This window comes from Schistocerca nitens, chromosome 1 (assembly GCF_023898315.1).
Source record: "Schistocerca nitens isolate TAMUIC-IGC-003100 chromosome 1, iqSchNite1.1, whole genome shotgun sequence".
NCBI classification, from domain to species: Eukaryota; Metazoa; Arthropoda; class Insecta; order Orthoptera; family Acrididae; genus Schistocerca; species Schistocerca nitens.
The window spans coordinates 159,396,064-159,422,235 of record NC_064614.1 but is presented as its reverse complement, the minus strand read 5'-3'; the positions used below and the strand labels follow the sequence as shown (position 1 = coordinate 159,422,235).

The following is a 26,172-nucleotide window of genomic DNA, read 5'->3' as shown; positions in this document are numbered from 1 at the left end:
ATCTCTTGTCAGTCTTCTTTGGTAAGAGTCATACACAGTTGACCAGTATTCTAAGGTAGGACACATAAGTGATTTGTAAGCAGTCTCTTTTGGGGACAGAGTGTATTGTTCCAGTTTCCTGTCAGTGAGCTGAAGTCTGCTGCCCATTTCACATCCCTAAAAACTGTTCTACTTAGGTATTTGAGTGAGTTGACTGTTTCCAAAAGCAACTCATTGATGTTGTAATCATAGGATACTACTTTTCTGTATTTTCTAAAGGGCACAGTTTTACAATTATGAACATTTAAAACAAGTTGTCATTCTTGGCACCACTTTGATATCTTATCTAGAACTGACTGGATATTTGTGCAGTTCTTCAGACTGTACTTCATTATAAATAACATCATCATCTACAAAAAATTTTAGCGAAGTTGTTAATAATGTACAGGGTGAACAACAAGGGTTCCAAAACATTTCCCTACAGCATGCCTGAAGCTGCCTCTACTTCTGTCAATGACTCTATGTTTGGAATAACATGCTGTATCCTCCCTGCCAAGAAATCCTCAATCCAGTCACAAAGCCCTTGGCTTTCAGGATGTCATGTGAGAAAAGCACAAATAAGGTTTCATACGATCACTGGTTTTGGAATCCATGCTGGTAAGTGTGGAGGAAGTCATGCTGTTTGAGTTCTCTCTTCCTGCCTAGCAGTTTCTTTTTATTTTCTTTTCTCTCTCTCTCTCTCTCTCTCTCTCTCTCTCTCTCTCTCTCTCTCTCTGTGTGTGTGTGTGTGTGTGTGTGTGTGTGTGTGTTGTCTTCTTGTTTTGTTTTTCTTTTTCCTTTTATATCTTCTATTTCTGAATTTTTAACTGCTCAGGCAATTCTGACTCTCAAATTGTCACATATAAGTCATCTCTGATATCACATCCTTTATTTTGACCATGCTATTCTGTTGTACCTGCCTTACATGACTTCGATGGCTAGTCCTGGTGCAGATCCATGTCCTCAAATTATTTCCTTTCTCTCTGCTAAATGAAAGAATCTCAGTCTCTGAAATACAGATAGTCTGTTGACTTACATTTGTATCTGTTAGTCTGTTCCTGCTTTTTAGGTATATTTTGCGAATATACTGTAACTGCATTTAATTTCCATAGTTGGTTCAAGACTTTGCACTGAATGAGTACATCAAAGCAATGACAAGTTTCAGTTTCTTATTCGTTTTTTTCAGTAAACTGTTAAATTCACACGGAATAAATTCAGGGATTGTTTAAAATAATATAGACGTACTAGTGTAAACATCCCTTTTTATGGCACTTGTTTTCTCACTTATCTGACTACACTGATATATTTGGTTTCTTGAAATGATAATGAAATAGACACCCTAGCTGCATACAGGCGTTGATGTACTTCATTGGGGACATGTTGAAAATGTGTGCCCCGCCCGGGACTCGAACCCGGGATCTCCTGCTTACATGGCAGACGCTCTATCCATCTGAGCCACCGCGGGCACAGAGGATAGTGCGTCTGCAGGGACTTATCCCTTGCACACTCCCCGTGAGGCCCACATTCCCAACATGTCCACACCACTACATTCGTAGTGTGCCTAATAGATGTTTGCCCGTCATACTCATTACTCGTGACAGGAGATCCCGGGTTCGAGTCCCGGTCGGGGCACACATTTTCAACATGTCCCCAATGAAGTACATCAACGCCTGTATGCAGCTAGGGTGTCTATTTCATTATCATTTCATTTCTAGCAAAGCTGCATGGTCATCCACGGTAACTGTTCTTTCGGGAACAGATACTACCGTCATATATATTTGGTTTCTGTAAATCATTTAAGGTGAATGCCAAGATTGTCTCTTTGAAAAAGGCACACTCAGCTTCCTTCCCCACCTTTTTCCTCTCTGAGCTTGTGCTTTGAATGAAATTAAAAGGTTAATCAGTCAATAACCAGGAATTAAGAGAGAGAGATTAATTCCATTATTGAAAGATGTGTAACAATATGAAAATGAGCACTGTCAATATTATGAAACAGATAGATTGCTACTCATCATATAGTGGAGATGCTGTTGCAAACAGGCACAACAAAAAGACTGTCAAACACACAAGATTTTGGCCAAAAAGCCTTCAGTAAAATTAGAAAATGTTTGACACTCATTTTTTGCGCCTATCTGTGACTCAGCATTTCCAGCATGTGGTGAGTAGCAATCTATCTTTTCCATAATATTGCCATTATTCAAGCCTGGATTTTCCACTGTTTGAAAATGAGCAATGTGAATGATAAAAATGGTACTAAGAACTAATATGAACTTGTATACACTAGTACTGGAGCAGAACAATGGAGTTGATATCAAATTACAAATGAATGCAATTACTAATGTCTTATTGGTTATTTTTCTGCAGTTCTTGTGTAAATAGTTTTTATGGGTGAACTGTCAGGAAACATCATCTACATCTCCATTCATCCTCCTCATGGCGTCATATGGTGCATGGCAAAGAGTACCCTGTATCACTATTAGTCATTGTCTTTCATGTTCCACTCATAAATGGACGCAGAGTGAAATTATTGTCTACATGATTCTGTATGGGCTATGGTTTCACTTATCTTGTTTTCATGATACTTACATGAGATTTTTGTTGATGGCAATAGTCTCTTTCTGCAGTCTGTTGCAAATGACAGTTCTCTAAACTTTCTCAACAGTGTTTTGTGAAAAGAGGTTTTTTTCTCCGTCCACAGATTCCCGTTTGAGTACATGGAGCATTTCTGTAATACTTGCAATTTGATCAAACCTACTGGTGACAAATCTAGTTGCAAGCCTCTGAACTGCATTGATATCTTCCTTTAGTCTGACCTGGTGGGGATCCCTAACACTCGAGCTATACTCGAGAAAAGGTCACGAAAGTGTTCTGTAGTCTGCCTCCTGTATAGATGAAGTACGTAAGGTAACACAGAAGTAATTACCATAATTGTTAGCTTGATTAGATGAGCACTAATCGTAGTTTCGTATTATTACACTTTACTGGAGTAGCCAGCATTGGTTGCTTCTGTTTGATAATGTATAACTTCACTTGTCCAAATTCCTGAAGTCTCTCCTTCATGACGGGATATACTTCTTTATTTGTTTATTTATTTTCATAGAGTCAACAAAGATAATGACTTTTGCAAATGCCAGTTTTGTTTTACATCATTTTGAGAATTTCTTTTAAAATACACATAACAGATAGTTGATATAAATTAACGAAACTGCAATACAATGACATAAAAGAGAATGTAAATCTACAAAATTAGGTATACAATTAAAACATGTGTAATTTTTAAAAAAATCTGTAAGATCATATGTTTTCAACTGAAAATGCAGAAAGTGAGTATAAACATTTATTTTGAAGATATTTCCATCGTGTGCATGTAAGTCTTTTGGCAATTTACTAAACCAGATTTGACCACTGATGTATGGGCTGTAGTCTGTTATTTCTAGATTGGTTCTTTGCTGAAATTAGTTATATTTATTTCTAGTACTGTGGTCATGTATGTCATTGCATTTTTTAGAATCTTTTTGATGATGTACAATAAATAAAATCACCTTGTATAGATACAAGGAATATACTTTAAGGTACTTATATTGCACAAAAACCTCTCTACAAGAATCATGATGACCTAAACCATGCATTATTTTAACTGCCTTCTTCTGTAGCAACATTGATCTATTGAGGTGTGGATCTGCAGTACAGCCCCATAATTCGATACCATAAGTTAGTAAAGGGTATATTGCTCCGTAGTAAACAGTTTTGATGGGATTGTAACAGTTTTTGCTAGGTGACTGAGTAGACAGTACCCACTACTAATCTTTCCACATGCAAAGTTAATACGGTTTAACCATTGCAAGTTCTCATCTAAGTATAAGCATAAGAATTTGCAGCTATTAGTGAGCGTTGCTTCAATTCCACATACATTATTTATAGAGGTATAGCTAGAGTTCGTAGTCTAAATGATAATAGTTGTGATTTGTTAACATTTACATTTAGATTTTGTTCCTGAAATACTTAATTATGTTTATGACTCCATCTGTTGCAGAAGATGTAAGTTCACAGGCATGTTTGCCAAAACACAGCAGCAGTTTGTCATCTGCATAACTCACTATTTCAGAGTTTTTTTGCTGGGTGTCATCATTCACATACACTAAGAAGAGAAAGGGGCCAAGAATTGACTCCTGGGGTCTCCTTGCTTCATTGTTTCACTAGAAGACTGGGAGATTACAATTTGATCATTAATTTGATAGGTTATCTTTGAACACTACTTCCAATTTGACAGGGAGTTGGTTAGCAGTAGTATTGCTGAACCTTTTAAGCTATGTGCCTAAAGTTTCTTTATTAATATGTCATGTTTAACTGAATCAAATGCTTTAGTAAGATCAAGGAATATGCCTGCTGCCAAATTTCTATCATCTAGAACACCATATACACTGTGGTGGTGCTGTGGTTTCTACTGAAACCACGTTGTGTTTCAGTGATTCGATTATTTTTTGCTGTGATGTGAAAGCAAAACATATTCAAAGATTTTGTTGAGTATGGGGATTAATGAAATAGGCCTAAAGATTTCAACCAGTTTTTTGGATACTTCCTTATACACTGCACATTTTTATTGAGTGTAGAGAGATGTTTCCCTAATACAGCAGTTAATGAGGTAGGTAATGTTGTTGTTGTTGTGGTCTTCAGTCCTGAGACTGGTTTGATGCAGCTCTCCATGCTACTCTATCCTGTACAATCTTCTTCATCTCCCAGTACCTACTGCAGCCTACATCCTTCTGAATCTGCTTAGTGTATTCATCTCTTGGTCTCCCTCTACGATTTTTACCCACCACGCTGCCCTCCAATGCTAAATTTGTGATCTCTTGATGCCTCAAAGCATGTCCTACCAACCGATCCCTTCTTCTAGTCAAGTTGCGCCACAAACTTCTCTTCTCCCCAATCCTATTCAACACCTCCTCATTAGTTATGTGATCTACCCATCTGATCTTCAGCATTCTTCTGTAGCACCACATTTCGAAAGCTTCTATTCTCTTCTTGTCCAAACTGGTTATCGTCCATGTTTCACTTCCATACATGGCTACACTCCATACAAATACTTTCAGAAACGACTTCCTGACACTTAAGTCTATACTCGACGTTAACAAATTTCTCTTCTTCAGAACGATTTCCTTGCCATTGCCAGTCTACATTTTATATCCTCTCTACTTCGACCATCATCAGTTATTTTACTCCCTAAATAGCAAAACTCCTTTACTACTTTAAGTGTCTCATTTCCTAATCTAATTCCCTCAGCACCACCCGATTTAATTTGACTACATTCCATTATCCTCGTTTTGCTTTTGTTGATGTTCATCTTATATCCTCCTTTCAAGACACTGTCCATTCCATTCAACTGCTCTTCCAAGTCCTTTGCTGTCTCTGACAGAATTACAATGTCATCGGCGAACCTCAAAGTTTTTACTTCTTCTCCATGAATTTTAATACCTACTCCGAATTTTTCCTTTGTTTCCTTTACTGCTTGCTCAATATACAGATTGAATAACATCGGGGAGAGGCTACGACCCTGTCTCACTCCTTTCCCAACCACTGCTTCCCTTTCATGCCCCTCGACTCTTATAACTGCCATCTGGTTTCTGTACAAATTGTAAATAGCCTTTCGCTCCCTGTATTTTACCCCTGCCACCTTCAGAATTTGAAAGAGAGTATTCCAGTTAACATTGTCAAAAGCTTTCTCTAAGTCTACAAATGCTAGAAACGTAGGTTTGCCTTTTCTTAATCTTTCTTCTAAGATAAGTCGTAAGGTTAGTATTGCCTCACGTGTTCCAACATTTCTACGGAATCCAAACTGATCTTCCCCGAGGTCCGCTTCTACCAGTTTTTCCATTCGTCTGTAAAGAATTCGCGTTAGTATTTTGCAGCTGTGACTTATTAAACTGATAGTTCGGTAATTTTCACATCTGTCAACACCTGGGTTGCCATCTGAGCTCTTGATATTCATACAAGTGGTTCTCTTCTCTCCAAAGATCTCTTTAATTTTCCTGTAGGCTGTATCTATCTTACCCCTAGTGAGACAAGCCTCTATATCCTTACATTTGTCCTCTAGCCATCCCTGCTTAGCCATTTTGCACTTCCTGTCGATCTCATTTTTGAGACGTTTGTATTTCTTTTTGCCTGCTTCATTCACTGCATTTTTATATTTTCTCCTTTCATCAATTAAATTCAATATTTCTTCTGTTACCCAAGGATTTCTATTAGCCCTCGTCTTTTTACCTACTTGATCGTCTGCTGCCTTCACTACTTCATCCCTCAGAGCTACCCATTCTTCTTCTACTGTATTTCTTTCCCCCATTCCTGTCAATTGTTCCCTTATGCTCTCCCTGAAACTCTCTACAACCTCTGGTGCTTTCAGTTTATCCAGGTCCCATCTCCTTAAATTCCCACCTTTTTGCAGTTTCTTCAGTTTCAATCTGCAGTTCATAACCAATAGGTTGTGGTCAGAATCCACATCTGCCCCTGGAAATGTCTTACAATTTAAAACCTGGTTCCTAAATCTCTGTCTTACCATTATATAATCTATCTGATACCTTTTAGTATCTCCAGGATTCTTCCAGGTATACAACCTTCTTTTATGATTCTTGAACCAAGTGTTAGCTATGATTAAGTTATGCTCTGTGCAAAATTCTACAAGGCGGCTTCCTCTTTCATTTCTTCCCCCCAATCCATATTCACCTACTATGTTTCCTTCTCTCCCTTTTCCTACTGACGAATTCCAGTCACCCATGACTATTAAATTTTCATCTCCCTTCACTACCTGAATAATTTCTTTTATCTCGTCATACATTTCTTCAATTTCTTCATCATCTGCAGAGCTAGTTGGCATATAAACTTGTACTACTGTAGTAGGCATGGGCTTTGTGTCTATCTTGGCCACAATAATGCGTTCACTATGCTGTTTGTAGTAGCTAACCCGCACTCCTATTTTTTTATTCATTATTAAACCTATTCCTGCATTACCCCTATTTGATTTTGTATTTATAACCCTGTAATCACCTGACCAAAAGTCTTGTTCCTCCTGCCACCTAACTTCACTAATCCCCACTATATCTAACTTTAACCTATCCATTTCCCTTTTCAAATTTTCTAACCTACCTGCCCGATTAAGGGATCTGACATTCCACTCTCCGATCCGTAGAACGCCAGTTTTCTTTCTCCTGATAATGACGTCCCCTTGAGTAGTCCCCGCCCGGAGATCCGAATGGGGGACTATTTTACCTCCGGAATATTTTACCCAAGAGGACACCATCATCATTTAATCATACAGTAAAGCTGCATGTCCTCGGGAAAAATTACGGCTGTAGTTTCCTCTTGCTTTCAGCCGTTCGCAGTACCAGCACAGCAAGGCCGTTTTGGTTAATGTTACAAGGCCAGATCAGTCAATCATCCAGACTGTTGCCCCTGCAACTACTGAAAAGGCTGCTGCCCCTCTTCAGGAACCACATGTTTGTCTGGCCTCTCAACAGATACCCCTCCATTGTGGTTGCACCTACGGTACGGCCATCTGTATCGCTGAGGCACGCAAGCCTCCCCACCGATGGCAAGGTCCATGGTTCATGGGGGGGAGGTAGGTAATAGGTTTAACTAATTCTTTCTGACACTTCTCAACTAGGGCACTATATTCCTCATCCCAGACATGTGAGTACTTGGTCTTTAATGTGCTAATTATTTGACTTAATCAATGTTCCTTACAGTTCTGAATTCAAAGTTTATACATTGCAGTGAGCAAATGTTTATCTTACTGTTCTGGTTAATACACTGAGCTGGGATACCACATGGAGTGATGAAATATTTATTAAAAATGTCACAGATTGATGTTGGATCTGCTACTAATTTGCCCTCATGCAGTATGCTTATTTCTTCCATATTCACATTTGATGGTGCTTTCCAGGATTGATTAATAAACATCCAAGTTGCTTTACTCACATTGTCAGATTTAATGACTGAATCACTGTGAACCTTTTTCTTGAAATTCAAAAGCTCAAACATGTTGATGGCTTTGCAGTACTTTTCCTTGAGAATGATAGCCATTTTTGATAGCTAAAGTAAGATAATGTCGTGAACATTCTGCTTGAGTTTAATTAGACTACTGGGTAGTTTGAGCTTTGGATTCTATCAATATGTTAGAGTCCTTTTGACATCTGTAATTGGGCAACAGTGATTCATCCCATTTGTTGTTTGAGCCTTTTACCTCACAGACACTGTGCCATTCCTCCTTGGCTAGTTTATGTTTGAGGCAGTTTGTATTATGATCATTCAGGGTTCGTTTCTGCTCAGTAACATTTTTTGCTTTTGCTGTGTTTGTACCCATGGACTCAGCAGACTGACAGTTCTGGTCTGAGTAATGAAATTCTATATTGCTGTGCTTAACACTGTTTGTAGCAAGTTTACTGATTGTGACATAATCCATCCTGCTAGAGATACAGTCTGTCGCTCTTGTATCAGTGTCTACTGTGTTTATAAGGTTGTATGTATCAGTATATCTGTTAGCCTCAAGTTAGTCATGTTATTGGAGTTGACACTAATATTTAGAACTCCAAGTATAGTAAGCTTAATGGGGCCACTTAGACTAATTATGAGCTGAGATTATTAGAAAATTGCGATACATCTGCATTTGGTGGGTGATAAATTCCTGTTACTTTGTGCTTCAGGTAATTACTACACTCCCCCTTCAGTTCAAGAATAATTCCAGTGACTTCTAGATTTCTTTCACTGCTGTGTTTATTCAAAAATTGTATTTTATAGTAAATAGTGCCTCTTGAGCAAAAATAGCCACCCCACTGCTTTTATGTTACTGCCTACAGTAGCTGTTAGCTAGAATATATAAATTTACAAAATTTTAGTTCCTCAGCTTTATGACCATGTTCAGTAACCACAGTGACATGGGGGCCATGTTCTGTCACAAAAACTTTAAAAGATCTAGTTTATTTCTGAGTACTGAATATTTATGTGCATCAGTTCCATATCATATATGAATGAATGAATGAAAATGATAAACTATCTGATTTCTCAATTTCAGTTCCTATGAAACTTCCAAGAATGAATGAGAAAACAAACCAAGTGACATAAAGTGTGAATGCCATATAAAAATGTCATAGTTAACTGCCAAGAGCTGCTAAAAGATACTCTTTTATTACAAACAGTTTCAGTCTCCTGACCATGATCAGGTATCATAAAACATTTAAGACACAAGAACGGAAAATATTGGGACCTTTCTATAAGTTAATGGATATGTAGTATGAGTTAGCCCACTAGCATCTTTTGCAATAAGATTGGAAATTTGCAGACAATGCTTGCAACAATCAGAAACACAATATATTACAAGCCAGTAATTGAATATTTACATCATACAGTTAAGTGTTCACACAACTCAGTATCTATGTGATCTCTCAGACTTTCTCTGCCTGGTTGATTATTGGTGTGCTTCTGTGTGTTCTGCCAAGTTGTTGTTTCCATTTTAAGCACAATACTTTGATGACCCACCCAGTCATCTTCTTCAGGTGTGCGAGTTCTGTTGTTATGTCTACTCACTGCTCAGACTCCAACAAGACTATGGACTGTTGTTGTTCTCACACCACTGTTTATAGTCAAGCTCAACTCCCAGCACCTGCTATGCCATCTGATACTCTTTAGTTTTTGGGAGCTCACATTGATATTCCATGAAACGTAAATTCTCTCAACATTTCCATATAGAAACATGGCATCCAGTGTATTTTTCTCCCCTCAACAAATCACTTATTTACCTTTGTTGTTGCTGTTGTTGTTGTCTTCAGTCCTGAGACTGGTTTGATGCAGCCCTCCACGCTACTCTATCCTGTGCAAGCTTCTTCATCTCCCAGTACCTACTGCAACCTACATCCTTCTGAATCTGCTTAGTGTATTGATCTCTTGGTCTCCCTCTGCGATTTTTACCCTCCACGCTGCCCTCCAATGCTAAATTTGTGATCCCTTGATGCCTCAAAACATGTCCTACCAACCGATCCCTTCTTCTAGTCAAATTGTGCCACAAACTTCTCTTCTCCCCAATCCTATTCAATACCTCCTCATTAGTTACGTGGTCTACCCACCTTATCTTCAGCATTCTTCTGTAGCACCACATTTCGAAAGCTTCTATTCTCTTCTTGTCCAAACTAGTTATCGTCCATGTCTCACTTCCATACATGGCTACACTCCATACAAATACTTTCAGAAACGACTTCCTGACACCTAAATCTATACTTGATGTTAACAAATTTCTCTTCTTGAGAAACGCTTTCCTTGCCATTGCCAGTCTACATTTTATATCCTCTCTACTTCGACCATCATCGGTTATTTTACTCCCTAAATAGAAAAACTCCTTTACTACTTTAAGTGTCTCATTTCCTAATCTAATTCCCTCAGCATCACCCGACTTAATTTGACTACATTCCATTATCCTCGTTTTGCTTTTGTTGATGTTCATCTTATATCCTCCTTTCAAGACACTGTCCATTCCATTCAACTGCTCTTCCAAGTCCTTTGCTGTCTCTGACAGAATTACAATCTCATCGGCGAACCTCAAAGTTTTTACTTCTTCTCCATGAATTTTAATACCTACTCCGAATTTTTCTTTTGTTTCCTTTACTGCTTGCTCAATATACAGATTGAATAACATCGGGGAGAGGCTACAACCCTGTATCACTCCTTTCCCAACCACTGCTTCCCTTTCATGCCCCTCGACTCTTATAACTGCCATCTGGTTTCTGTACAAATTGTAAATAGCCTTTCGCTCCCTGTATTTTACCCCTGCCACCTTCAGAATTTGAAAGAGAGTATTCCAGTTAACGTTGTCAAAAGCTTTCTCTAAGTCTACAAATGCTAGAAACGTAGGTTTGCCTTTTCTTAATCTTTCTTCCAAGATAAGTCGTAAGGTCAGTATTGCCTCACGTGTTCCAACATTTCTACGGAATCCAAACTGATCTTCCCCGAGGTCGGCTTCTACCAGTTTTTCCATTCGTCTGTAAAGAATTCGCGTTAGTATTTTGCAGCTGTGACTTATTAAACTGATAGTTCAGTAATTTTCACATCTGTCAACACCTGCTTTCTTTGGGATTGGAATTATTATATTCTTCTTGAAGTCTGAGGGTATTTCGCCTGTCTCATACATCGTGCTCACCAGATGGTAGAGTTTTGTCATGACTGGCTCTCCCGAGGCCATCAGTAGTTCTAGTGGAATGTTGTCTACTCCCGGGGCCTTGTTTCGACTCAGGTCTTTCAGTGCTCTGTCAAACTCTTCACGCAGTATCTTATCTCCCATTTCGTCTTCATCTACATCCTCTTCCATTTCCATAATATTGTCTTCAAGTACATCTCCCTTGTATAGACCCTCTATATACTCCTTCCACCTTTCTGCCTTCCCTTCTTTGCTTAGAACTGGGTTTCCATCTGAGCTCTTGATATTCATACATGTGGTTCTCTTCTCTCGAAAGGTCTCTTTAATTTTCCTGTAGGCAGTATCTATCTTACCCCTAGTGAGACAAGCCTCTACATCCTTACATTTGTCCTCTAGCCATCCCTGCTTAGCCATTTTGCACTTCCTGTCGATTGCATTTTTGAGACGTTTGTATTCCTTTTTGCCTGCTTCATTTACTGCATTTTTATATTTTCTCCTTTCATCATTTAAATTCAATATTTCTTCTGTTACCCAAGGATTTCTATTAGCCCTCGTCTTTTTACCTACTTGATCGTCTGCTGCCTTCACTACTTCACCCCTCAGAGCTACCCATTCTTCTTCTACTGTATTTCTTTCCCCCATTCCTGTCAATTGTTCCCTTATGATCTCCCTGAAACTCTCTACAACCTCTGGTTCTTTCAGTTTATCCAGGTCCCATCTCCTTAAATTCCCACCTTTTTGCAGTTTCTTCAGTTTCAATCTGCAGTTCATAACCAATAGATTGTGGTCAGAATCCACATCTGCCCCAGGAAATGTCTTACAATTTAAAACCTGGTTCCTAAATCTCTGTCTTACCATTATATAATCTATCTGAAACCTGTCAGTATCTCCAGGCTTCTTCCATGTATACAGCCTCCTTTCATGATTCTTGAACCAAGTGTTAGCTATGATTAAGTTATGTTCTGTGCAAAATTCTACAAGGCGGCTTCCTCTTTCATTCCTTCCCCCCAATCCATATTCACCTACTATGTTTCCTTCTCTCCCTTTTCCTACTAACGAATTCCAGTCACCCATGACTATTAAATTTTCGTCTCCCTTCACTACCTGAATAATTTCTTTTATCTCGTCATACATTTCATCTATTTCTTCATCATCTGCAGAGCTAGTTGGCATATAAACTTGTACTACTGTAGTAGGCATGGGCTTTGTGTCTATCTTGGCCACAATAATGCGTTCACTATGCTGTTTGTAGTAGCTAACCCGCACTCCTATTTTTTTATTCATTATTAAACCTACTCCTGCATTACCCCTATTTGATTTTGTATTTATAACCCTGTAATCACCTGACCAAAAGTCTTGTTCCTCCTGCCACCGAACTTCACTAATTCCCACAATATCTAACTTTAACCTATCCATTTCCCTTTTTAAATTTTCTAACCTACCTGCCCGATTAAGTGATCTGACATTCCACGCTCCGATCCGTAGAACGCCAGTTTTCTTTCTCCTGATAACGATGTTCTCATGAGTAGTCCCCGCCCGGAGATCCGAATGGGGGACTATTTTACCTCCGGAATATTTTACCCAAGAGGACGCCATCATCATTTAATCATACAGTAGAGCTGCATGTCCTCGGGGAAAAATTACGGCTGTAGTTTCCCTTTGCTTTCAGCCTTATACTGGCCAATATCTGGAAAGATAGATAACTCCAATGGAAACAAGGCATTCAATGTATTTCACTCCCTTCAAATAATTACATATTTACCTTATACTGGCCCAATATCTGGAAAATTCAGTAGACTCCTATGGAGACATGGAAGCCAATGTATTTCACACCTTCAACCCCACTTATCTACCTTATGCTGGTCCACTGTCTGGAAAGCTTGGTAGACTCCTATAGATACATGGCATCCACTGTATTTTGCTCCCCTTAAGTAAGATAAAATAATATTCTTTGTCAAGTCAAAGATGATTTAAGTTCTCTGAAAGTTGGATGTGCATTGCATTCCATGTGAATGTGGCATGTCTTATGTGGGGCAGACTATCAGTACGGTTGATGGGAGATGCAAGGAAAATTAGTGACACACTCGACTAAAACAACCAAGCAAATCAGCTTTGCTGAGCAGTACTTTGAATAAAGTTATAAAATGAAATATGATGAGGCCAGAATTGTAGTGCAAATGCCAAGTTTCTGGGCCAGTGTAATTAATGAGTCCATTGAAATAAAGATGTCAGAAAACATAATAAAGAGGTACAGAAGTTTCAAATTAAATAAGGCTTGGGTTCTGCCGATAAAATTATTAAGATCTCATTAACCATCACCTTCACCAGAGTTGGGAAATGCTGAGAGAATTTGTGTTTCACATACTATTTGTGAGAGTTCTGAAAAACAAAAGGGCATCAAGGGCTGTAGTGGGTGTCTGGAGCTGCAATTGGCTACAAGCAGCAGTGTGAGTAGTTCACGGTTTGGTTGGAGTCCAGGCAGCAAATACACGTAACAGCAAAGCTCATAGCATTTGAAGAAGACAGATGGGTCAGTTGATGACATACTGTGCATAAAATGGAAAAAAGAGAACACCTGAAAGCACATCATTAATCAATGACAATGATTTGAATTTAATGATTGCTGCACCTGTATAATATCTAATAATTATGTGTAAGTAAAGCTTGAACATATGGCATGAAAAATCCATCTGCCTTTGCATATTTTTTATATACAAAATGTACAATGCTCACATCTACAGTTCTTTTGTCATCAATACGAGCTTGAGATATGCAGAGCAGCCCTCCTTCTGCTGACATGTTGATATACCATTATCAATATTACATTGATCCAGGCTAGAAATTAACTGCTTAAGATGTGAAATGATTCCATTTCCAGATAAACAAAATTACTGTATTTCAAATATACAAATCATCAGAAAATTACATCTATAAACCAGTATTATTTGCAGAGTTTTTTTCTTTTTTTCCCTCCTCCTCCTGCTTCCCCTCGTCCTCTTACTTCTTTTTCATCTCCCCCGCTGCTCCCCGCCCCCTCCTCTATCTTTTTTTCCTCTATATTGCTGATTTCTGATTTGACAGAAATGAAAAGACTTAATACAAATATTGTCTTCTCCATTCTCTGCGATCAGATATTATTGCAAAAGAGCAGCAGTCACAGCAACTGATATCTGTACAATATGTTTTTAACTATCCTAATGATCTTCATTAAGTTCTTTGGGTGATATTTGTAGATGTGCTCACTGTCTGAACTACAAGCAAATAAAGGCAACTAGGTAAATCATTCAACCATTATGCAAAAAAAAAAAAAAAAAGGGATATTGATCTAGCTGAATATCTGAAAATATACATTATACGAAGGGATAAAACGGTTTGTGCAGTAATTACCTAGATCTAGCTGAATATCTGAAAATATACATTATATGAAAGGATAAAATGGTTTGTGCAGTAATTGTTGTGCAGTAATTACCTAGAGATGGTCAAAAATTTAATCCTGCTGAAGATAACCCACAATACTTAGTTTTTTCTCACACACAAACACACACACACACACACACACACACACACACACAACCGTGTGGTTAAGTTGATGAGGGTATCAGGTGGTGTAAGGATGGTTTGGAGAGCAAGTTCCCATCTGAGGAGTTCAGGGAAACAAGTATTCCATGGGAGGATTCAAATAGCTTGTGAAATATAGCATGCACTGGGTCCCCTGAGCTATGCTGTAGAGAATGATGAGGAACTGTACACTGTATGCTCCCAAGGAAGATAGTTCTTTTGTGCTCAGTCATGCAATCAGCCAGTTTAGTTGTGATCATTCGTATGTATAACACCATGCAGTGTACGCGAGTCAGTTGGCAACCGATAAGTGTATTTTCGCAAACTGGTCTCCCTTTAATATGGTAGGATTTACTAGTGTGGGGCCAAACAGGTGGCAGTGGGTGGGTTCGTGGTGCAGATTTTACAACAGGAATGATGGGAGGGGTAGTAACCTTGGCCCACATGCCTTAAAGTGGCCTATGGAGTATATATCAATGAAAATAAGCAATTTTTGAAAATATAATGTAATTGCATAGATAAAAGATATACTCACAAAGTGCCGGCAGGAGAACACCCGTATAAAAGGTATTACAGTTACACTTTCAGAGCCAGCAGCTCCTTCTTCTGGCAGAAGGCTTGAAGAGGAAGGAAGAGGAGTGAAGTAAAAGGGCTGGTGAGGTTTAGGGAAAGGGTTAGAGTTTGTACGGGTAAGTCTTCCCCGATCCAGCATTTTTTCTGAACTCTACCTCTTTTCCTAAACCTAACCAGTCCTCTTCCTTCACCCCTCTTTCTTACCCTTCAGTCTTTCTGCCAGAAGAAGGAGCCACTGGCTCCAAAAGCATGCAAACTGTAATACTTTTTATATGTGTGTTCTCCTACCGCCACTTAGTGAGCAGATTTTTTATCTATCCAATTACACAGAGTATAGATACATAGATATAGATGGTTTGGGGTTGTGATATGATTTGTCCACGCACATTGTTCACCAATTAACTTGTGTTCACTACACAGTGTTTTATGTAGGAATGACTACCACTAAACTGAATGAGTGCATGGATGGGTATAGTAACTGTCCATTGTTGGGACACTCAGTACTCAGTTGCTTCAGGTGTTCATGGCTGTCATTTTCTGCAAGTAGATGGCAAGTATAGAACTGTGAGCAGTGTGAGTACCATACACCCCCTCCATCTTCACAGGTCAGGATAGGGCAGGGGGAGCCATGAGGAAATTTCAGAGGAGACACTGCATATTTCTCAAGCTAATTACTTTGCAACCAGGAATCTGTAAGTCACTATAAATGAGGCTTCACGGCTATAAATTAAATGAATAAACTAAAAACACAATTTTGTATGTCATTATTAATTAGGTATGTATTTCTCATACACTGAAGCACCAAAGAAACTGGTACAGGCACGTGCTTACAAATACAGAGATTTGCAAACAGGCAGAATATGATGCTGCTGTTGGCAAAGCCTATATAAGACAACAAGTGTCTGGCGCAGTTTTTAGAGCAGTTACTGTGGCTGCAATGGCAGATTATCAAGATTTAAGTGAGTTTGAATGTGGCGTTATAGTCAGTGCATGAGCAATGGGATACAGCATCTCTGAGGTAGCAATAAAGTTGGGATTTTCCCATATGAGTGTACCGTGAATATCAGGTATCTGGTAAAACGTGAAATCTCTTACGTTGCTGTGGCTGGAAAAAGATCCTGCAAGAATGAGACCCATGGTGACTGAACAGAAGCGATCAATGTGACAGAAGTGCAACCCTTCCACAAATTGCTGCAGATTTCAATGCTGGGCCATCAACCAGTGTCAGCATGCAAACCATTCAACAAAACATCATCGATGTGGGCTTTTGGAGCCGAAGGCCTACTCATTTACCCTTGATGACTGCATGACACAAAGCTTTATGCCTCACTGTATCCGCCAACACTGACTTTAGACTGTTGATGACTGGAAACATGCTGCTCAGTCGGATGAGTCTCTTTTCAAATTGTATCTAGTGTATGGATGTGTACGGGTATGGAAACAATCTCACGAATCCGTGGACCTTGCGTGTCAACAGGAGACTGTTCAAGCTGGTGGAGGCTCTGTAATGGTGTGAGGCTTGAGCAGTTGGAGTGATACGGGACCCCGATACGTCTAGATAGGATTCTCATAGGTGACACATACGTAAGCATCCCGTCCAATCGCCTACATGCATTCCTGTCTGTTGTGCATTCTGATGGACTTGGAAAATTCCAGCAGGACAATGCAACACCCCACATGTCCAGAATTGCTACATAGTGGTTCCAGGAACACTCTTCTGAGTTTAAAAACTTCCGCTGGCCACCAAACTCCCCAGAGATGAACATTTTTGAGCATATCTGGGATGCCTTGCAACATGCTGTTCAGAAGAAGTTTCACCTCCTTGTACTCTTACGGATTTGTGGACAGCCATGTAGGATTCACGGTGTCAACTCTCTCCAGCACTACTTCAGACATTAGTCGAGTCCGAGCCAGACCGTGTTGCGGCACTTCTACATGTTCACGGGTGCCCTACGCGAGGCTCTAATACATTGCCAAGACAAAAAATGCTACACACTGTTAGAGGTTTCCAGTTCACTCAAGATTTATTGTTACATCAGTGCATATGGAGTACATGAAATGATTACATTTATAGATCAATAGCACAAGCAGTTCTGAGGCACCAGGTATCAACCCGTGCTGGAACACCCATATTAGTAGGTGGTGTAGCCTCCACGGGCAGCAGTGCAGGTGCTGACTCTAGCACCCAGTTGATCGTACAGACGACGAATACTGCCCTGGGATACTTTATGCCGTGCCTGCTCGACCTATTCCTGCGGTTCTGTAAGAGTTGTCGGCTGACGAGTCGCACGAGTCACTTACCTCCCGTCATATCCTGCACGTGCTGGATTGGAGACAGGCCCAGAGATTTTGCTGGCCAGCTAAGTTGCTACATGTCTTGCATAGCATGTTGAGTTTCACAAGTAGGAGGTAGGTGAGCATTATCCTGTTGTAGCAAAATATCACCTTCCTGTTCAAGAAAGGCAAAAGAACGAGTCTAACAACAGTCTGCACGTGCCGAGCACCGGTAAGCGTCCCCTCGAAAAACGCCAAAGGTGAATCAGAGGAGTAGCTTATCACACCCCAGACGATAAGGCCTGGGGTGGGGCCAATATATCTTGGACAAATGCATCCTACAAGACAGTGCTGACCAGGTCTACATCATACACAGAAATAATCATCACTTGTAAGCAGGCGGAATCTTCTTTCATCACTGAAGACCACAGCATGCCATTTCATCTTCCAAGTGATCCTCTTGTGGCATCAATTGAGCCACGTATGCCAATGCTGCAGCACGAGTGAAAGACAGCCTAGAGGTGTGTGTGCCCATAGTCACACAGCCTGTAACTGGTTTGCAACAGTTTGTGTTGGTCTGGGCGCAAAATCCCTCTTATCTGTGCTGTGGTAGCTGTACAATCTGCCATTGCTGTCTCTATAATATAATGATACTGGCAGGTATCCGTGCTGTGAGGATATCCAGAACCTCATCTATGGGTGTGAGAAAGTTCACGTGACCTCTGATACCGGCAATGTTGCACAACTGACACAGCACTTCCAACTTGTGTGGCAATGCTTCAAAAGGACCCTACAGTCACTCATAGGGCCGCAATTTGACCCCTTTCAAACTCGCTCAGTTGGCCGCAGGAAGCACGATTGCCTGTCTGTGCCGTCATTGCTTGTGTGTGTCGTGTGCACCATTTTGAGTCCTCTGGCTGTGAGCATTCTCTATTAAAGGACAGGTGCAGATGGCGTTGTAGTGAGTACACAACTACACTATCCGTTGGTGGATGACACTGAAACCATCAATCCCGCAGGGGGAATATGCTGTCATCAAATAGAAATCAACATTGTCTTCCCAGGTGTACCATTTTTTCTTTTTTTTGTGGCAATGTATTTATGACTCACAGGCATTGCCCTTGCTGGTATTTGAATCGCTGACAGTAGTCTGTGTCAGATTGCCTATATGCTTTATTTCAAGTATTAGAGGAAAGCATCTGCTGAGTAGATAAGATAAGGAGCAGTGACTTTTTTTAAAAGTACTCCATTTTCTCCTAATATACATAAGCCTATCTAATTGTAAATAATTTTCAGTGATTCCTGCAGTTATATAAATGATTTGATTAGATTAGTGGCAGTCATATTTTGTTATTAGTATAATTGACAGAAGTAGCTTGCATTAGCTGCTTCTGCCTATTAATGTATAACTTGATTCTTTCCACAATTCCAGTCCAAGCCAAAGACTGGAAGATCTGTAACTTCAACCAAGAACTGGACAAGGGTGCATCAGGAATCTGTAGAAGTTAGAGATATAACAAATGGTTAAATAAACTACACATTCTGTTGTCAAAAGCCGAGTTGCAATTTCTTCTTTTCTTTTTTAGCCATCTGGGCCCTCACCTCAGTATCTAGCCCTCTAGGAAACTCAGCGATGACCGTGATTGCATTATCTGTTGCAAAGCACTGCTGCGGCCAGTTGACCTTGTCTTACATTTCACCAAGAGAATGCCTGCAAGCACATGGAAAGAGCTTCTACTGATTGTTTTCAGGATTGTCAGACCCTCTCTTGGTCAGCAAGGTCACCGGATCTGTCCCCAACTGAGAACATATGGAGCGTTATAGGCAGGCATCACTAACCAGCTTAAGATTTTGATGATCTAACATGTCAATTGGATAGGTATGGCACAATATCAGTCAGGAGGACATCCAGCAACTCTATCAATGAATGCAAAGCTGAATAACTGCTTGCATAGGTGCCAGAGGCTTGACTTGTTCAATTTGTGAAGCGCTCTCTCTCTCTCTCTCTCTCTCTCTCTCTCTCTCTCTTTTCTGTCTCATTCAGATAATTCCTTTATGGTGCCATGGTGCTTTCTTTTCTTTTTAAGAGTGTATTCTCAACTTCCTTTTACTTCTCTATTGGCAGTTATAACATTTTCCATCATGCCTCTCTTTTTACCTTAACTGTCCTTAGGGGACCTTCTTATTCCTAGCACTACCCTCATCCATCATTTTTGTCCCCTCTTCCATCCATTTCCTCTTCTATTTGCTTCCACTCTCTTAACCCTCCTTCTTCCTTACGTATTACTTTCTTTCTTCCCCTGATCTCTCTTTAAATCATATATGGAATGCAGTGTTTTTCTTTGTGACTTCCTCCTTTACTCTACCATTCCTCCAGGGTGTTTTTTCCACCTTTTCTTAACACAGAGTCTACCGCACACTTTTTCTGCTGCTTCCACCATTGGTGTTTTGAACCTTCCCCATTCCTCCTGTGCTGACTTCATTTCACCACTTGGTACCATTGCTCTTTACTATTTTCTGAAATACATCTGTGCATTTATCTTCTTTCAACTTCACACTCGTATTCTTCTTTCGTATCTTCCTGACCCCTTAACCAGTTCTCCATTTTCCCATTCAGTACACACTGGGAATTTACTTCTGAATAAAACATTCAGTTTTCCAAATGAATTTCAAGCCATTTTTAGCTCTCTATTTATTCCTCTTAGCTTACTGTAAATAATCTTCAGGCCTACCATCATATTTGCACTGTTCATTTTCTCCATCTTTTGCTTAAGTTTCACTGTGTTGACCTGCGGACAGGTTTGGTAGCATACCTTCACTCAGTACTGTACTAAGGTATAATGTTCTGGGATAATTCAGATTATATGAAAGAATTATATATTATATAGCAGAGTGTGGTATGTTCTATCTGCAAATATAACAGGAAAAAGAAATATCAGTAAAAAACACACTCGTCTCTAGATGGAAGTCGCCTGACAAAAAGGTGAAGCACCCAAAATATATGGTCAGATGTCAATGGAACTTTGTACATGAACACACCATCAGTAGGGGTATGTAAATGATTATAGTTGCATTTCTCTGTGACAGGTAGAATGGCCACCAGAGTTTATAAGTGTTGTTTGTGTTTAGTTTTGTTACCAGGCATTATATGGTATATAATGGGCATAAACAGTGTCAGATATTGAGTGATCATTGTGAAGGATACGGGGATGCAGCAGGCTCATGTGAGACAGTGTTGTCAGCAAATGACAGAGATTGAAATGGGCCTCATCGTAGATCTCCATTTGGCCAGTTGCTCAAATCGTGAAGTACCCACATTTGTGGAGCATTCAGATATGGCAATAGCCCAATGTTTGACTGCACAGATATTTGAGAGCTGGCATACTCCTCACCGAGGTTCTGGTTGACCACTTCTGACCCCAACAAGGGAGAATCACTATATTGTCCACCAAGCACAGTGTAACCCCTTACATCTGTGCCTGCCTACTGAGGACATGTAATGGACTCCCGGTAACATTCTGAGTGATCCTATACAGCTGCTTAGAGAGTAACTGCAGCCAAGGCAGGTCATTACCATCCGTGCAGAGTATGCCATTAACGTTACAACACAAACAGCTGTGTTTGGTGTGCTGCCATGACTGAGAAGCAATGACTGCTGATACATGGCACCACACTGTATTCAGTGATGAATCTTCAACTGGATGAACATCATCAATGAGTATGGTGGTGACTTGATGAGAGGTCCCATTCTTCCAGTATTTTGGAGAGGCACAGCAATGGTATCCCTGGGTATGGCTTCAGGCTATGGCTAGTAGTGACTGAGGGAACCCCGACAACAGCACATCACAGACATCCTGTGACCTCATGTGTTGCTCTTGTATCATGGTGCCATTTTTTGACAGGACAGTGCTCACCTACATATGAGATGTGTCTCTATGAACTGTCTGCATGTTGTAGAGATCCTACCATAGGCAGAATTAACACTAGATCTGTTCCTGTTCATATGTCAAGGACCAGTTACAACAGTTGGGTGCCAGGTAGCCTCAGTAAAGGATGTAATGGCTTTATGAAGCCCTTCCCAATGAGATCAGTTCATGCTCCAGGCCTGAGAGGTGCAACATCGTACTGATATGTGGGCTTATATGAACAAGTTGTTTGTAAATTTGTCTTATTTTTGTAATCACTGAAATAACATCATATATCCACTCAACCCATGAAGTTTCATTTTGTTTCCTCCTCCCCTTCTTGATGCTTCACTTTTTTGTTAGTTAGTCTATTTGCTTGCTTATGTGTATGTGTCAAGAGAAACATTAAATATAGAAATGTGTTTACAGAATGATATATGGCCCATCCAGTACTTACCTTAAGGAGGTGCATCCCCACTACAGCTGGTAGACAAAAATGAGGATAAATTGGCTTTACTCCTAGATTGTAGAATCTTAGTTTTATTTTTCAGGGCAGAAAAGATAAAATGTTTTGTATGGCAGGAGGATACATTCACACACAATCCATATTATGAAGGATCTTCATAGCTGAAGAGGAAATGAAGCAAAGATGAGCAAAACAAACAAGTTTACTAGACAGATGAAGAATGGGTGTGTGTGTTTTTCTTAAAAATGAATTTATTAGCATCCAGTCATAGGTTTTGGTAGAAACCAATGAGTTCAATCTTTTGACAAATCAAACCATGTCTGTTGTCACTTTGCAGAGTAAATCAAGATTTATCCATGAAACCTTCATTTATCTGCACATCAGTGTAAATGTTGGTTTGCCCTGGTAAACACACATTCCTGTGATGAACTGAGTGATACAAATGTGGCTTATGGCTGCTCACCTCACATAATACCCTTATCATGGATCTTTTTACTTCTTTTATTCAAGTGTATCACACTTATGACAGGTGCAATAAGGGTACTTCACAGTTAGGAAGATAGCAAATATTGGTCATTGGTGTGTGTGTCATCTGCTGCCATTCTACATCTACATCTATGAACGTAATGTGCAAACAACTGTGGAGGCCATGATAGAGTGTACTTAGCATTATTTCTATTATTAGAGCTTTTCCCCATTCCAGTTGCATATGGGCAGGGAGAATGGCTGCTTAAATGTCTGTATGTGTGCTGTAATTAGTCAAATCTCATCTGCATCCCTTTGGGAGCAGTACATAAGGGATGAAGGATATCTCTAGACTCCTCACTTAATACTGGTTCTTGAAACTTTTTTTTTTATAAATAGGCTTCCAATGGGTAAGTGGTGTCTATCTTCAAGCATTTTCCAATTGAGGCTTTTCAGCATTTCCATGACACTCTCCCATGAGCCAAACAAACCTGTGACCATTCATGGTGCCCTTCTTTGAATATGTTCAATATGCCCTGCTAGTCCTATCTTGTGTGAATCCTTCACACTTGGGCAATATTCTAAGATTTTTATTTATTTAATCAGGCCCTCTGTTACATTGGACCAGGGTTTTTGCATCATACTTACCTAAGAAATAACAATTTTAATATGACAATTAGTATTTAAAATGATTTTAGTTTCTGACGTGGAAGTGTGAGTTGCACTGCTACAGCTTCTGCCACTGATAGTGATTACAGTAATAATAGAAATAATGACAAAAGTAATAATAATGATAGTGGCAGATATAAGAATTTATGTGTATATGAAATAGATGTTCTCTGATAAAGCAAGTTCTAGGGAAAAGGAAATTTAAGGAGACTGGATCGGCTAAGAATATTGGGAAATGAGAAATATTAGTTTGGAAAGAGTAATGAGTGCATACAGGGACAATGGTAATCCTTATTGTTGCTTTAGTAGGTATAGGTGGGGTGTGCAAGTGGTTTCTAAGCAATCTCCTTTGTAGACTGACTCAATTTTTCTGCCAGTGAACCAAAGTCTACCACTTGTTTCTCCTGCAACTGAACATGTGTGAACATTCCACTTCATATTCTTGCAAACTGCTGTAATGAGGTAATTATATGAGCTGACTGAGTACAATTGTGACTCACTGATATTGTAGTCATAGTATACTACATTTTTTTCATTTTGTGAAATGCACAACTTTACACTGATGAACATTTAAAGCTAGTTGCACCACTTTGAAATATTATCAAGTTCTGATTGACTGAATATTTGTGCAGCTTTTTTCAGAGTGTACTTCATTACAGAGAACTGCATCATCTGCCAAACATGTGAGATTACCATAAATATTTTCTGCCATGTCACTAATATACAACACTAACAGCAAATGCCTGAATGCTCTTCTCTGACTCATGCCTGAAGTTACATTGATGAACCAAGCAACTGAGAGCTATAACTTTGGAAACAATGTATTTCCTTCTCTTTAACATAAAAATATTCACTATATGATATTCAGAAAATGTAAGAGGTTTTAACCCAGCAAATGCACAATATATGAGAACATGCAGATAGAAGGTGTTGACAGCCTTAAATTGTAGGGTAGAATCACACCACACAACTGCTGAAATTCCCAAACAAATGATTATTTGTCATGCAAAATATTCCAGACATAAATAATACAAAAATAAAAAAAACTGATAATTTTCTTATATAACATAACTGGATCGATAAAAAATCTACTCATCAAGTGGCAGTAGGAGAATCCACAGATAAACATATTATTTGCAAGCTTGTGGAGCTAGTGGTTCTGAAAGCTTGCAAACTGTAATATCTTTGATATGTGTGTTCTTCTGCTGCTGTTTGGTGAGTGGATTTTTTTATCTATCCAGTTACATCATATTTACAGCATTTGGTTATTTTCATTGATAATGTGATAGCTACAGTCCATATTGTCATATGGCCATGTATTGTGCCAAATTAAGGTTTTATGAGTCTGAAAACATTTGCAAGAAATTGTCTATGATATATTTCAGGAATGTCCTACAGAAACCTATTCAAAAATCTGGCTGTATTTGGTACTGCTTCTCATTATATTTACTTCTTAATTAAATCTATTATAAAAAAAATAGTTGTTCAGCCAACAAGCAGCTTAGTTCATAAAAGCAGCAAAAGCATATACTCTGCTTATGCCACTTATTTTGGTACAACCATATAAAGTTTAGTTACTAATAAAGTTCAGTCACCTTGCCGTTGGTGGGGAGGTTTGCGTGCCTCAGCGATACAGATGGCCGTACCGTAGGTGCAACCACAATGGAGGGGTATCTTTTGAGAGGCCAGACAAACGTGTGGTTCCTGAAGAGGGGCAGCAGCCTTTTCAGTAGTTGCAGGGGCAACAGTCTGGATGATTGACTGATCTGGCCTTGTAACACTAACCAAAACGGCCTTGCTGTGCTGGTACTGCGAATGGCTGAAAGCAAGAGGAAACTACAGCCGTAATTTTCCCCGAGGACATGCAGCTTTACTGTATGGTTAAATGATAATGGTGTCCTCTTGGGTAAAATATTCCAGAGGTAAAATAGTCCCCCATTCGGATGTCCGGGGGGGGGGGGGGGGGGGGACTACTCAAGAGGACGGCATTATCAGGAAATAAGCAGATTCAGAAGGATGTAGGTTGCAGTAAGTACTGGGAGATGAAGAAGCTTGCACAGGATAGGGTAGCATGGAGAGCTGCATCAAACCAGTCTCAGGACTGAAGACCACAACAACAACAACACCATATTTGAAAGAATTTGTAAATGCTAATGTAGTCAGAGATGGTAAATTTGATTCTGATTACTATCTGACTAAAATTAAGGTGACACTCTTGGCTTACAAACACAAAATGGCAATAGAAATTAGCAAAATACAACAATATGGGCTTCTATCACAAGAAGCAATGAACATTTACAAGATAAAATAACAGCAACTAAGCCTGCCAAGTGGCAAGAACTATATAGAAAATCAGTGCTGCAGTAGACAAAACAACTAAATTCGCCAGAAATAATAAGAAAATGAAAGAGTGAAAAAGAGTAATCGAAAGATCAAATAAATGGAGAAAATAGAGATGTTCTGGAAATACTGAACAGTATGAGAAATTTTTACAACAAAGAAAAGAAATGCCTAGGGCACTACGCACAGAACATAGATATAAATGGAGGGGCCTTTGGACTGCACGAGATGTGAAAAACTTCCCCCTCCACATAGTGAATCGCTGAGTTCCTGGTCACTCCAGTGAAATTTCATGTCAACTGATTTGCCTTTAAAAAATTTGACTAAAGCTTCATCCATTTCTGTAGTTAGTTTCTCAGTAAAACTTTTAGTTTTCACATAAAAAGAGTATAATTAAAAATTAAAAACTACTGTTTTGAGATTTGCACATTTTTTTCGCTATGTAGTCTTTCTCATTCGATTTTGAGGAAATTATTACATAAAAAAATATTACTTTTCTTCATTTTATAGCCACATATTGCAGCTTGATAATGAACTAGTTTTCTTTTCATTATGGCCCATAGTTATTTTGATACTTTGAAGTAAAGTAATACATCATGCATATTTTGAACACTGTGCAGTGAAAACTGTAGTTGGCGGCCAGTTTACATTTGGTGGGTTCAAGGACATAGGTTTCTGTGCACAAAGTGAAGGGAACATACCAAAATTGATTTTAATGGTGGAAGGAGGGT

At 39.4% G+C, this 26,172-nt stretch overlaps 1 protein-coding gene and 1 non-coding gene across 2 annotated transcripts in view; one reads left to right on the top strand and one right to left on the bottom strand.

Moving 5' to 3' along the window:
- LOC126233650 (PH and SEC7 domain-containing protein-like) overlaps positions 1-26,172 on the top strand; it is a 291,525-nt gene that overhangs the window by 247,498 nt on the left and 17,855 nt on the right. The gene's annotated exons all lie outside the window — the stretch shown is intronic.
- Trnat-ugu (transfer RNA threonine (anticodon UGU)) lies at positions 1,410-1,484 on the bottom strand. The gene has a single exon. It is a non-coding gene; the product is annotated as a tRNA-Thr (tRNA).